Raw genomic sequence first — 13,370 nt, forward strand, 5'->3', positions numbered from 1 at the left:
TCTTAGCGGTGCCTCCGTTCTTAAGAATGCAGAGTTAAGGACCTTCGATGATGTCGCGGTTTGTGATTGGTCGCGTGACCGCTCATGTGACCGCTCACGTGACCAATCACAAGCCGCGACGTCATCGCAGGTCTTAAACTCACTGCATTCTTAGGAACGGAGGCTCCCGGTTACATCGCTAAGGTCCAGGGTCCGCCGGAGGGGTGAGTATATCCATATTTTTATTTTAATTCTTTATTTTTTACATCAATATGGATCCCAGGGCCTGAAGGAGAGTCTCCTCTCCTCCAGACCCTGGGAACCATACACTGGGGACTTCCGATTCCGATTTCCGATATCACAAAAATATCGGAACTCGGTATCGGAATTCCGATACTGCAAATATCGGCCGATACCCGATACTTGCGGTATCGGAATGCTCAACACTAGTGGTGATGACTGATAATGCAGTACTCTCACACTATATGTCAGTCACAGCACCCCACCGTACGTGCCTCGTGACACTCTGCCGTGTGCTATGTCTGGATATAAGTGGCCATCGTAGGTGGATGCATGCCACCACAGCTTGTACACGCATGATCTCCCACTCTAATCTGACGTGTTATGATGGTCAGTGTGTCATGGAAACCTACGATCACCAAAGGCTACCTTTATACCACAATCTATAAGCTATGGAAACAGTACTTGTTTCAGCTCTGCTGTATCTGCATTTGCAATATCAATGGGACAAAGGTCCCTGACGCATGTATCGTCGGTTATACCATTTTTTCCAAGGGCAAACTTTTGGTTTCATAAATGGGGATTTCAAGATTAAGCAATTCAGAAAAAGACCCAAATTAAAATTCCTTCCTGTACTTGGAATTTAATAAAGAAAATGGAGAGTTATTAATTCATTAACAACCAGGGGTAATTCAGTTTTTTAATTTCCGTTTTTTGTTCCCCTTCTTCCCAGAGCCAGGGCTTATTTTTGCAGGACAAGTTGTAATTTTGAACAACATCATTGGTTTTAACTAGTGTTGAGCGATACCTTCCGATACTTGAAAGTATCGGTATCGGATAGTATTGGCCGATACCCGATAAATATCGGATATCGCCGATACCGATACCCGATACCAAGACAAGTCAATGGGACACAAGTATCGGAAGCTATCCTGGATGGTTCCCAGGGTCTGAAGGAGAGGAAACTCTCCTTCAGGCCCTGGGATCCATATTCATGTAAAAAATAAAGAATTAAAATAAAAAATATGGATATACTCACCCGTCCGGCGGCCCCTGGACCTTACCGATGTAACCGGCAGCCTCCGTTCCTAAGAATGAGGAGTTTAGGACCTGCAATGACGTCGCGGCTTGTGATTGGTCGCGTGAGCGGTCACATGAGCGGTCACGCGGCCAATCACAAGCCGCCACGTCATCGAAGGTCCTAAACTCCTCATTCTTAGGAACGGAGGCTGCCGGTTACATCGGTAAGGTCCAGGGGCCGCCGGACGGGTGAGTATATCCATATTTTTTATTTTAATTCTTTATTTTTTACATGAATATGGATCCCAGGGCCTGAAAGAGAGTTTCCTCTCCTTCAGACCCTGGGAACCATCCAGGATAGCTTCCGATACTTGTGTCCCATTGACTTGTATTGGTATCGGGTATCGGTATCGGCGATATCCGATATTTTTTGGGTATCAGCCGATACTATCCGATACCGATACTTTCAAGTATCGGAAGGTATCGCTCAACACTAGTATCTACGTATCCGATATTAAGATCCTAAGGACTTGGATCCTAAGGAGCATGCATAGGATGTTACATGATGTATGGGTTGATAGTGATGTAATTATATTTTATACAGACCACCACATTTAAAGGTGATAGTAAACTTTACTCTCTATACGTATAGGCTTATTATAAAATAAGTCAATCATTACATTTTCTTCCCCTGGAGTTATTCACAAGAAAATGCCAAAATTGATGTTCTCATTTAATCCGTGGGGATTAACCATATTGAGCCTAAAAATCCACTCACTTTCTCTCCTGTTGAGGAGCAATTGAAGTTTTGATGGAGACAATATGTCTTTCCAAGGAATCCTTCAAAAAAATTTTTAGAATCAAAATTGACACCTTGACCTTGCCATCTACTCGAGCACATGCTCTTTGTGAGCCTCATCTACAAGACATACAGCTTTGCTGCCATCAAAGAAAGGGAGTCGAGTAGCCCGTCCAGTAGCAAATGTTGTCAGTGATCTTTGGATAGGACGAGACGATGTTTGTTCAGTTGAGCTTTCATTAACATTAACACATAATTCATGTACACGTCGAACACCAAGCCTACTCCCCCTTCCACCACGACCTCGCTTTTTCCCACTCATGTTATATGCACCCTTCCCTTTTAACCTGCGGTTTCACAACCTTAGGCCCACAACTGTCAGTCACATGTCACTAAATGAACAATCACTATTTATTTTCTTACATAGCGTGCCTGAACAACATTCTTAGATTTAACGATTTTGATGAGCAAATGGGGCCTCCTGATTCCTTACTGCAACACAGTTTTATCCCAAATGATTTGGATTAGCAAATAGGACCTCCTGGCTTAACCCCAATATTAGGCCTAACGATTTTGATGAGCAAATTGGGCATCCTGATTCCTCACTGCAACACAGTTTAATTAAAAAAGATTTTGATTATCAATCGGGGCCTCCTGGATGAACCCCAATATTAGGCCTAACAATATCGAAGAGCAAATGGGGCTTCCTGATTCCTCACTGCAACACAGCTTTAGCACAAATGATTTGAATTAGCAAATAGGGCCTCTTGGCTGAACTCCTATATTAGGCATAATGATTTTGAAGAGCAAATAGGGCCTTCTGATTCCTCACTGCAACACAGTCTTTGCACAAATGATTTGGATTACCAAATGGGACCTTCTTATCATGCAGTCACTCTGAAATACAGCTAGAATATGTCCAGCTCATTTCAAGATGGACTACTTGTTCACTGAGAGATCAAGTTACAGCTAACTATTGAAGTCTAAGGAGAGTAGAAGCGAAAGGAGCAGATTGTGTAGTGAACCGAGAAACAACATTAAAGTGATAGATGCAAGGACACACAAACAAACAAAGCCATGATGCTGCTTAGTGGTAAGTGTTTACCTTTCTTCAGCCCTAGAGTCACAGCTATTTTGCTCAGTACTGTTCTAGCATGCTGCTGATGAATATGTGTATATGCTACATAGAGATAGGAGAGCAACACATATGACAACTTTTTCTGAAACAGTTTCTTACATTACAGGTATACTTTTAACTATTTGAGATCTTTGACTTAATAATGAGTCAGGTTTTTGCAAAAACTCTACACTGAGGTTTTTTTTAGTGCAGGACCTAAGGGGTAGTGCAGTATGGCATCAATAGATTCTCTTTGTTCTTCCTTTTGCCTTTTGTCACAATCCAACCACTCAGACATTGAAATGGGCATAACACCTTTGCGTGTAGGATGCCACAATTCCACTCATGGTGTCCTGCAGAAATTGTGAATGAAAGCTATGCCGCCCTTTGTCCAATCTGAAGCAGAGGTGTGAGTATTGGGATTGACTGCTCAGCTGTACTATCTGGTTGGCTCTGTGTGATCTCCTCATGGTGTCTTCTATTCAGGGTCATTACAGGGCTATTTAGCACTTTGACAATTGTCAGATCTTTGTCAATTGTAGCTTGCTCAAGTGGTGTGTATTTGCTCTGTATTCTGATCTCCATTGCTGATCCTGAATTTACCTTCTTGACAATCTGTTTGACTTACCCCTTTGCCTTGATCCAATATCTTCCTGATACTCTGACCTTGGACTGTTACCTAAGTACACTTTTGTCTTTTCTATTCGTCTAGAGCCCTCTTGGTAATGACCATGGACCTCAACTATACTGCCTTGCGGTAAGTCCATGAGGAGTGATTAGCGTCAAATAGGGTTGCTTAAGTTCTTTAAATGACTTTGACCCCGAGTGTGAACTGAGTTCCTATTTATGACTATAAAAAATGTACATAAATCCGCATAAATCATGATTCATCTGTGATTTCTTCAATTATCAGGTTTCAGTTACTGCAAATCCTTTAATTCATTTTCACAATATAAATAACATCCATTAATATTCTAATTACATCTATTTTTATCAAATATCACCCACTGTTTCTCTAATAAACAGGATCTGAGCCAGAATCTTATCTACAAACTTTATTTATGGATTAATGCAAAGAAATGGGAGGGAGTTTTTTTATGAACTATTTTTAGTAGCACGTGTGGAAATTTTATATGCATTTCCATAAAGCAAATATAAGACAGATGGGGGAGAATGATGTTGCAGTCTTTCTTCAGCTTGTGTGTATGGCTGCATGATATGAGAAGAGAGGGGAAGGAAAGGGCAAGCTCTGTTGACAGCTCAGCTATCTCCTCCATTATAAAAGCCGGCCCACACAGCACAGTTAGGGCTCCTACTCACTTGCGAGCAACTCAGATGAGTCTCGCATGTTTAAAACCCGACACTCAGATCGGAGCGTGCGGCAGCATAGGAATACATGCAGCTGCACGCTCTGCTCCTCTTCACCAGGTGCAGTGCCGGGGTATTGCCATGCGAGACTCATCAAAGTCTCGCACAAGTGAGTAGGAGCCCTTAGAGAGAGAAAATGAACAGTTACAGAAATTATGCAAAATAAAAAAAAGACCTAATCATGTTACCCACCACATTTCTGGCACCATTATATCTAATTTATCACTGTGTGCACAATCATTAAACAAGTGAATATTTTGACCATATCTTACTTTTTTGCCGATTTTCCAACTTTAAGCTACATAAATGTGAATGCTTATAGGATAAAGCAGATCAGGTGATGCATATTTATGTAATGAGAGGGGTAAGGCCTAAGGATACAACACCCTTTATCAAGGTGTAAAGAATTATTTGTTAGCTAGTTTTCCTCAGGCAAAATAAGCACAAAAAAAATGTAACGGACTGTGAAAAGTCAAAAATTGTGAAAAAGTCTTAGGCTATGTCTCCACGTTCAGGATGGCTGGCGGTTACGCCGCAGCGGCGAAGCCGCTCGGCGCTAAGCCCCGCCCCCTTTCTGGGACGCGATGGTGCCGGATGTGTACAGTACACATCCGGGATCATCGCACCCCTCGCCATAGGGCCCTGTGATATGCCTTGCGGGGACGCTGCGTCCCCGCAAGGTGTACGGACATGCTGCGATCTGAAAAGACGGGCAGCATGTCCGGAGTCGCAGGGCCGCCGCGTGCGGGTTTCCACGCATAGTGGAGACGGGATTTCATAAAATCCCCTCCACTATGCTGGAACATCTGGACGCTGCTTGTTTGACGCTGCAGCGTCAAACAAGCAGCGTTTACTTACCTGGGAAACATACCCTTAGAGAGGTTGCAGCACTCCTGAAATTGCTAAGATTTTGGGGTGTGATTTACTCTGAAGGAAAACAGTCACCTCATTGAAAAGTGTCTGGGGGATGTGGTTGGTGCTGCCGAAAAAGTTTTGTCAACAGATGAAGAAAATGACAGACCCCATGGATGGAGTTTATGACTCTTATTAAAGAGTAGGGCAGCTATATTATTATATTGGTTAATGATTATTTTTTAAAAAAATTTTTTGTACATTTTAAGCTGTTTGGTTATTATTATCACTTTAACAGAGAAAATAAACAATTGAGATTAAAAATGTATGTTTTTTCATTTACATGCTCAATGACTCAGCACACAGAGATTTTCTCCTAAGAAAGAAAAAACTTCACTTTTACTTCCATAAATACTCAGATTTCGGTTTTCTTAACCTTTTGGATGGACCGATTGCACTGGAGTTCTTCAATAATAAAATTAATCATCAAAAACATAAATTGCCTGATTGTAACGCCGTGGAGAAGAGAGCTTCCTAGAGTGGACCCTCTGGGTCATGGTACCAAACCTCCCCTGGGTGAGCTATCCAGGTGAGACCGACCCCAAGGGACTCAAATACCACAACAGTCAGTACCAAGAGGGCGGCTCGTAGGGAGCTAAGGAAACGGGAAAAACAGTAATGCGTAGGACCGTGGGAGGACCAAGTGAACTAAGGAACAAAGGTACAGACGGGACACAGAAGGACTCCTAAGCACTATTGGAGAAGAGCAGAAGCAGGAGAACAGGATCCGAGGGAAGGGAGACCAGTAAGGAAGAACAGAAACTGGAGACCACTGGGAACTGGTGGAGGAGACAGGAGCTGTACTGGAGACCACCAGAGACCGGCAGGGGATACAAGAGCTGAGGGAGAGATAAGGGCGAAACCGGGTAAGCAAAGGGTAGACACGAGCACAGGAGAGCGCACAGAGGGGAAGCCTAAGTTACAGGTACAGAACTATACACAATAATCAGGCACCTCCACTAAGAGGAAGTGGCCTGATATACCCGGTACCTCTGCACCATTGGCCAGGCGGTGCTTGCGGGTCAGGACACCGCCATTCCTTAAAGTGCGGGCGACACGCATGGCGCATCTTAGGGCGCATGCACGAGGAGTGAAATCCCTCAGCCGCCCACGAGACCGGCGACGCATGAGAGATGCGATGCAGCACCCGTCCAGCAGCACGCCGGGACACAGGAGCAGGGAGGATGAGGTGAGTAGCAGGGAGCCGGGCGGCCACAGTCCTAACACTGATAAATGTGCACAAACATCCAGATTCATGGAAACTTCTATACCAGAATTCTGTAGTAAAAAAAAACTTTTGAAAAGTCACGTAATTATGATGCAAAATGAATCTGCACAAACATGATGCAACTTTTGGCACTCTCGTATTATTTTTGGCCAGTTGGGACAAAGTGAGAAGAGCATGTGTCGGGCAGGGCCACGATGACCGTCTCTCATTAAATCCATAATGAGCAACAATAGTCACTACACCACAAATCTTACTAAGCAGGAAATAGAGTAGCATTTGTGTTGGCCCACTCCATACAGATCTTCTTCAAATCTTTCAAGTTTCGAGGCTGTCGCAGGGCAACACTGCATTTCAGTTCCCTCCAAAGATTTTCTATTGGGTTCAGGTCTGGAGACTGGCTAGGTCACTCCAGGACCTTGAAATGCTTCTTATGGAGACACTCCTTACTTGTCCTGCCTGTGTGTTTCAGGTCATTGTCATGATAGAAGACTCAGCCATGACCCATCTTCAATGCTTTTAATAAGGGAAGGGAATTGTTGGCCAAATTACGCAGTGCATTACTCCATCCATCAATCCTTCAATACAGTGAAGTCATCATGTCCACTTTGCAGAAAAGCAACCTCAAAGTATGATGTTTCCCCCACAATGCTTTATGGTTGGGAAGGTGTTATTGGGGTTGTACTCATCCTTCTTCTTCCTCCAAACACGGTGAGTGGAGTTGGTGCCAAAAAGTTCTATTTTGGTCTCCTCTGACCACATGACCTTCTCCCATGCCTCCTCTCGATCATTCAGATGGTCATTGGTGAAATTCAAATGGACCTGGACATGTGCTGGCATGAACAGGGTGACCGTGCGTGCCCTACAGGATTCTAATCCATGACAGCATAGTGTGTTACTAATGGTAATATTTGAGACTGTTGCCCCAGCTCTCTTCAGGTTATTGTCCAGGTCCACCCATGTAGTTCTGGGCTGATTCCTGACCTTTCTCAGAATCATCCTTAGCCCACGATGCGAGCTCTTGCATGGAGCCACAGACCAAGGAAGATTGACAGTCATCATGTGTTTCTTTCATTTTCTTATAATCGTGCCAACAGTTTTTGCCTTCTCATCAAGCTGCTTGCCTAGTGTTCTGTTGCCCATCCCAGCCTTGTGCAGGTCTACAATTTAATCCCTGGTGTCCTTAGACAGCTCTTTGGACTTGACCATGGTGGTGAGGTTGGAGTGTGATTGATTGAGTGTTTGGACAGTTGTTTTTTTATACAGGCAGTAAGTTCAAACAGGTACAAATAATACAGGTAATGAGTGCAGAGAAGGAGGGCTTCTTAAAGAAAAACTAACAGGTCTGTGAGAGCCAGAATTCTTGCTGGTTGGTAGGTGATCACATACTTATTTCATGCAATAAAATGCAATTTAATTATTTAAAAGTCATACACAGGTTTTTTTCAGTTTCTGTCTCTCATAATTGAAGTGTACCTGTGATAAAAATTACAGACCTCTCCATTCTTTGTAGGTGGGAAAACTTGCAAAATCGGTAGTGTATCAAATACTTATTTTCCCCACTGTATAGTCACTACTTCTCATGTTCTATGTCCTCACCAGTTAGATCAAACCCTGTTTTCTTTTCCTCTAAAATGGTCACAGCACAAGAAAAGGGAGAGCCGTGGATTATTTGGGTCATGCCTCCTGTTCTCTACCATGGAATGGACACATACTTCCCGGAAGGTGATCCCAAACTGATGGAAAGGCAGGGAAGATGTGCAGGATTTGCATTTAAGTGTAAATAACAGACCATTTTTTGGTGACCTGCAATGTTTTACTGAGATGCATGTCAAAATTGGCTGTATGGAAGCGCTTCTTTGAGGTTCAGAACACAACTACATGTACTGTGATATACACGTAATCCACAGGTACAGGGGGCTGCTTGTTAACTTCACATTAATTTTATACAGAACTGCGACCGAGCCTGTGCAGGATTGTGGCCCGGTGACACTGGGGACTATTTCAGGTGGATTTGTGTCCAAGGACGCATATTCAGCTGCAGTGTGTTTTGCAGTGCAAAGACCCATGAGCCCCTGGCACTGCAGTACATTCCTCCGGCCAATCAGAGAACATTATGTCAGTGAGGGGCCAATGATGCTGGACATTATTATTGGAAGTGGCTCATGATGAGGGACAAGGAAGGGGTCCAGGACAGGGGACATTATAACAGAAAGGAGCATAAGAGGTGGAACATTATACCATTAAGGACCCCAAGATAGAGAACATTTTACCATTAAGGGGCCCAGGATGGGGGACAATATTACATAGAGTTGTCAGCACAGAGGACATTATTTCTCAAAGAAGCCCAGGGTGGGAGACATTACAAGAATGCATCTACACACAGGAGAAGGTGTCTGGTGTCCAGTGATATTAGATTTATCTAATCCATAACTTAATTCATAACTGCTGCATAGACTATGACTACATGTTTCATTCAAGAACAAGACCGATAAAGATGTACGTGAAAAACGCACGTCTGAATAACTGAATAAGGCTTTTCTCGCTTTTTTTTTCTTTATTCCTTAAACTAATTGAAAGAAATCCTCCCCCCTGAGAGTTTTCAGGTTGATAAGAATATGTAGAAACTAGATGGCCCATGCGAAATTTTCGCACATTGGTTGTCGGTGGCGCAGTTAATTTCAGGAAAATCAAGCTGGTCAAATGTAAATATATTTAATGAGATGATGAACACAGAGAGGTATGTGTGTCACTGACATATATATATATATATATATATATATATATATATATATGAATATATCTATCTATCTATCTATTTATCTATATAGACTGTATATATGTTTTCACAAATATTTGAGCCCATGGATCCATTATATGTCCATTTTGCAAGCTGGCGAGAAAATCTTGCCATACAGTTGTCATACTGATGTCACACAGATCCTTATATGCAAGAAAATCGCATCCTCGTACTGCACACGGATGACATATGGATCACTGTTCAGGGAACATTTTTGCGATTGTCGTCCACGTAAAACTGACAGATTTTTTTATATTTTGTGTGTGACTCCAGCCTAAAGGAGATCCCCCAACATTAAACATAATGGTATTTTACTTACTGACCAGAACGGGTCTGATTGTCAGGACCTTGCAAAAGAACAGCAGCATATTTTTCCCCTCCACATCAGCACTGCCATCTATCTGCAGTGTAGGGAACACAGCCCTATGTATGAACGGAGCTGCTCCCTGTACAGCAGTGCTACTTTGACAGTAAAAGTGATGAAGGAGAATTGATCCCATAACTGAGCGTATTTACCCCATTGTATAATAATCGGGAATATCCCTTTTAAAAAAATATATATATCTGCAGATTATTTTACTTTTTTTCCCCTATGGTTGGATTTTTTTTTAAATTTTTGCAAGGTTGTTTCAACCAATCTCTCCCATCGGGAAACAATGTACAGTCTGAGTTATGTCAACGCTGCAGTTTTTTACTTGGAACCAGAGGTGACTCCAGGTCACCAATAAGCTGCAACCTTAGAAGGAAGATAGACTTTTCAATGACTGTCCAATAATGTGGAAAATCTTATGGTTCAGAGCCTGTCCGATTCCTTTTACACTGCATTCATTTATTCATTTATATCTTCACTTTTAAAGCTGAAGTCTTAAACAGATAAAGTTTTACTTTTATTCTAATTCCACATATGTTTCAAATATTTTATATGTACCTGCCTGAAATTGGCTGGGCAAGGAGTTCGGCAAGCTGGAAAGCCCCTAAGGCAAATATTAGGATTTGTTTCAGCTTTGTGGTATTGTACTTTGGGGTAGTGTGGTGCCACCTGCAGGTCATTTTTCCTTACTGCAGTTTTATGAAAATTAATGTTTAAAATGTATTTTGTGATAACATCGTGGATGTGTGGTTTGTTTGGCTATTTTCTTGCTGATGGGGGCAGGTTTACCTTTCAAATGGTGTATCATTTGTGTGTGTGGGTGCTGGAAGGAACGGAGATACAAAGTAATCACTGAAAAAGAGTGTTTAGAAATAATATAGAAGGATAATGATTGGAATAAAATAACTAATGACTTTTAATATTTATAAAATGCCTATTTGTACAGAACACACTCACCTGCTTTGCCTTGAATGACTGATGTTCACATTTTCTTTTTCACAGTGTTTTCATTTTCCTGTTGACAGGTTGTAATTACTGAGGCTTTTTTTTTAATAAATATTCACAAATATAATCAATGTCAATATTTATTGTAGCGGTTTCCTGACTCAGATGTGACTGTATAATTAAATGTGTAAAATGTGTCCCAAACTTACGCACAGTTCTGGCAGGAATTGATTAAAACCAAAATGTTGCCTTTCTCTAAATAAATCTCCTTTCATGCAGATGTCAAAGCGGAAGAGGAACGTTAGGTAATCATTAGTGATGAGCGAGCATACTCGGTAATGCTCGGTACTCGCCCGAGCATCGAGCATTCCAGGATTATTCGGCGGGAGCTCGGGTCCCCGCCCTACATGTTTGGCGCTCAGATCACATATCTTTGAGATCGAAATTATGCCATTTCAGGCCTCTATAGAATTGTTTTTGCTGTGTCTTAGCCTACTTATTGACACAATTTTGTTGGACGAAAAAAAAACAAAATACAGGCCAGATATTTAAAAGTGGGCTATCTCCGTCAGACGCCTCATCTATCTGTGGGCTACAAATTGAGGCATTTGAGGCCTATATTTAACTGTTTTTGCTGTGTGCTACCCTAGTTAGTGACACTATTTTGCTGTAAAAAAAAATACAGGCCACATATTTTACAGTCTGGTATGGCCGTGACAGGCCTCGTATATCTGTGGGCTAAAAATTGTGGCATTTCGGGCCTATATTGAACTGTTTTTTGCTGTTTGTTACCCTAGTTCTTGACCCAATTTTCCTGTAAATAATAAAATAAGAGGCCACATATTTTACAGTCTGGTATCTCCGTCACAGACCTCATCTATCTGTGTGTGTCACCAGCTACAGGAGGATTAGTCCATCACCACTGTGGACAGTGATCGTCTGCAGCAGGTATATTTGTCTGTATGACCAGGATAGGATGTTCTGCTTCCAGTTCCATATGACCACCTCTAGCAATCACAGGTCACTTTGCCCATCCATCTGGATGAGGAAGCACAAAGAACGACAGGGTACCCAGCCTGTGAGATGAATAAACTTTATTGTTCGAGAAAAAAAGTCAAAAGAGGACAAACCCTTTAAGTGCTGAGCATTGTGCCATCTTCTGTCTCAACATGGTACAATAATAACGACGTTTTAAAGTGCTGCTTTGTAAAGATGGATTTGTGCTGTTTTGTGCAGGTATACAATAATTGGATTTGCCATATGAACCGAGATTGATAAATATTACAATGTGTTATACATTAGTTTCTGTTGAACTGAAGGAAATTGATGGGGACATGGGAGGCCATGATGGAGAATATGAGACTGACACAGTAATGGAGGCATCAAAATGTAAGGAAAAAGAAAAGGCATCTAAGGCTAAGGAAACATTGTGGAGATCAGAGGATGCGAAACCGATGGGGCATCTGGGGATTTTATTAAGGCTGCTGGGGAGAAAGTACTTGTGAACTTGTTAGATCAAAATTAAAGACAATTAAAAACACACATTTTAATACTTTGATACACAGAAGAGATTGGGGGAAATGTTCCTCTTACCATTATCCATTGTGGGAAAGAATGATAATGATCAAGGGGGTCAGTGAGAAAGCTTTAATTCTGGGATGATTGACGAGTTATGATGTCTACACTTTTCATCCTGACATAACCTGTTATTCTCCTAAAAAAAAATCATAAAAATCAGACAAGTGCTATCTGTCATTTTGATGGATAATACTCATTCCCATGTTATTTAATGAGGTCATGGAAACACTCGAGTGGTTCAAGGAAAAAAAAAAAAATCACAGCATGCACAATCTGCCTCTGATAATCGGATCGCACATGGCTATTGATGACCTCCGAGTGTGGTCCGATTTTCACGGACAGACTGAATGGAGAAGATGAAGAAACTGTTTTTCTTTCTGTACATTATTTTTTGCATTCACACAAAAAAAGTCAGATCACACTGTGATCAAACTCTGATCATGGTCTGATCTGAACGTGATTACCATAATCGAATCGATATGACAGATAAACAGTCATGTGATCGTAGCCTAAGAAAGACACAAACCTCACTTTTCTTAAATATTCAGGTTTTAGTTCAGGTTTATTAACCATTTGGATTGGCCCATACAGCAATGCTGTTCAATAATAACATTAATCTTTAAAGAATCATAAGATAGCCAGATTTAAAAACAATCATGATTTTGTTATACTCTTTCAGAAGACATTGATGCTGAATGTTTCTACATGTGGCCAACCCAGAGGTTGCTTTACTTACATTTAATTACATTGAAATTGATTTGACCTTAAAAGGAATCTGTCATGTCAGGTTATTTGATTTTATTGATGTGTTATGCACAAAGTGATGCTAAACTTTCTGCACAAGTTTAAATGGAATCTGTCTATAAGATTGGAATGCAGAGCACGGACTGGCCAGCGAGATTGGAACACAGTGCACGGAGTGGCCAGTGAGATCGGATCGCAGTGCAAGGACTGGCCAGCAAGATCAGAATGCAGTGCATGGACTGGCCAGCAACATTGGAATGCAGTGTATGGACT

The 13,370-nt window shown here is 41.7% G+C and overlaps 1 long non-coding RNA gene across 1 annotated transcript in view; it reads right to left on the minus strand.

The window, feature by feature from the left end:
- The window catches only part of LOC143805074 (uncharacterized), a 177,703-nt gene that overhangs the window by 94,443 nt on the left and 69,890 nt on the right, over positions 1–13,370 (minus strand). The window contains exons 3-4 of the long non-coding RNA XR_013221170.1: positions 12,369–12,489; positions 10,788–10,845 (exon numbers count right to left, since the gene is read on the minus strand). This is a non-coding gene — a long non-coding RNA (uncharacterized LOC143805074). The remainder of the gene's footprint in view (positions 1–10,787; positions 10,846–12,368; positions 12,490–13,370) is intronic.

The sequence above is a fragment of the Ranitomeya variabilis genome, chromosome 1, assembly GCF_051348905.1.
Source record: "Ranitomeya variabilis isolate aRanVar5 chromosome 1, aRanVar5.hap1, whole genome shotgun sequence".
In the NCBI taxonomy this organism is placed as follows: domain Eukaryota; kingdom Metazoa; phylum Chordata; class Amphibia; order Anura; family Dendrobatidae; genus Ranitomeya; species Ranitomeya variabilis.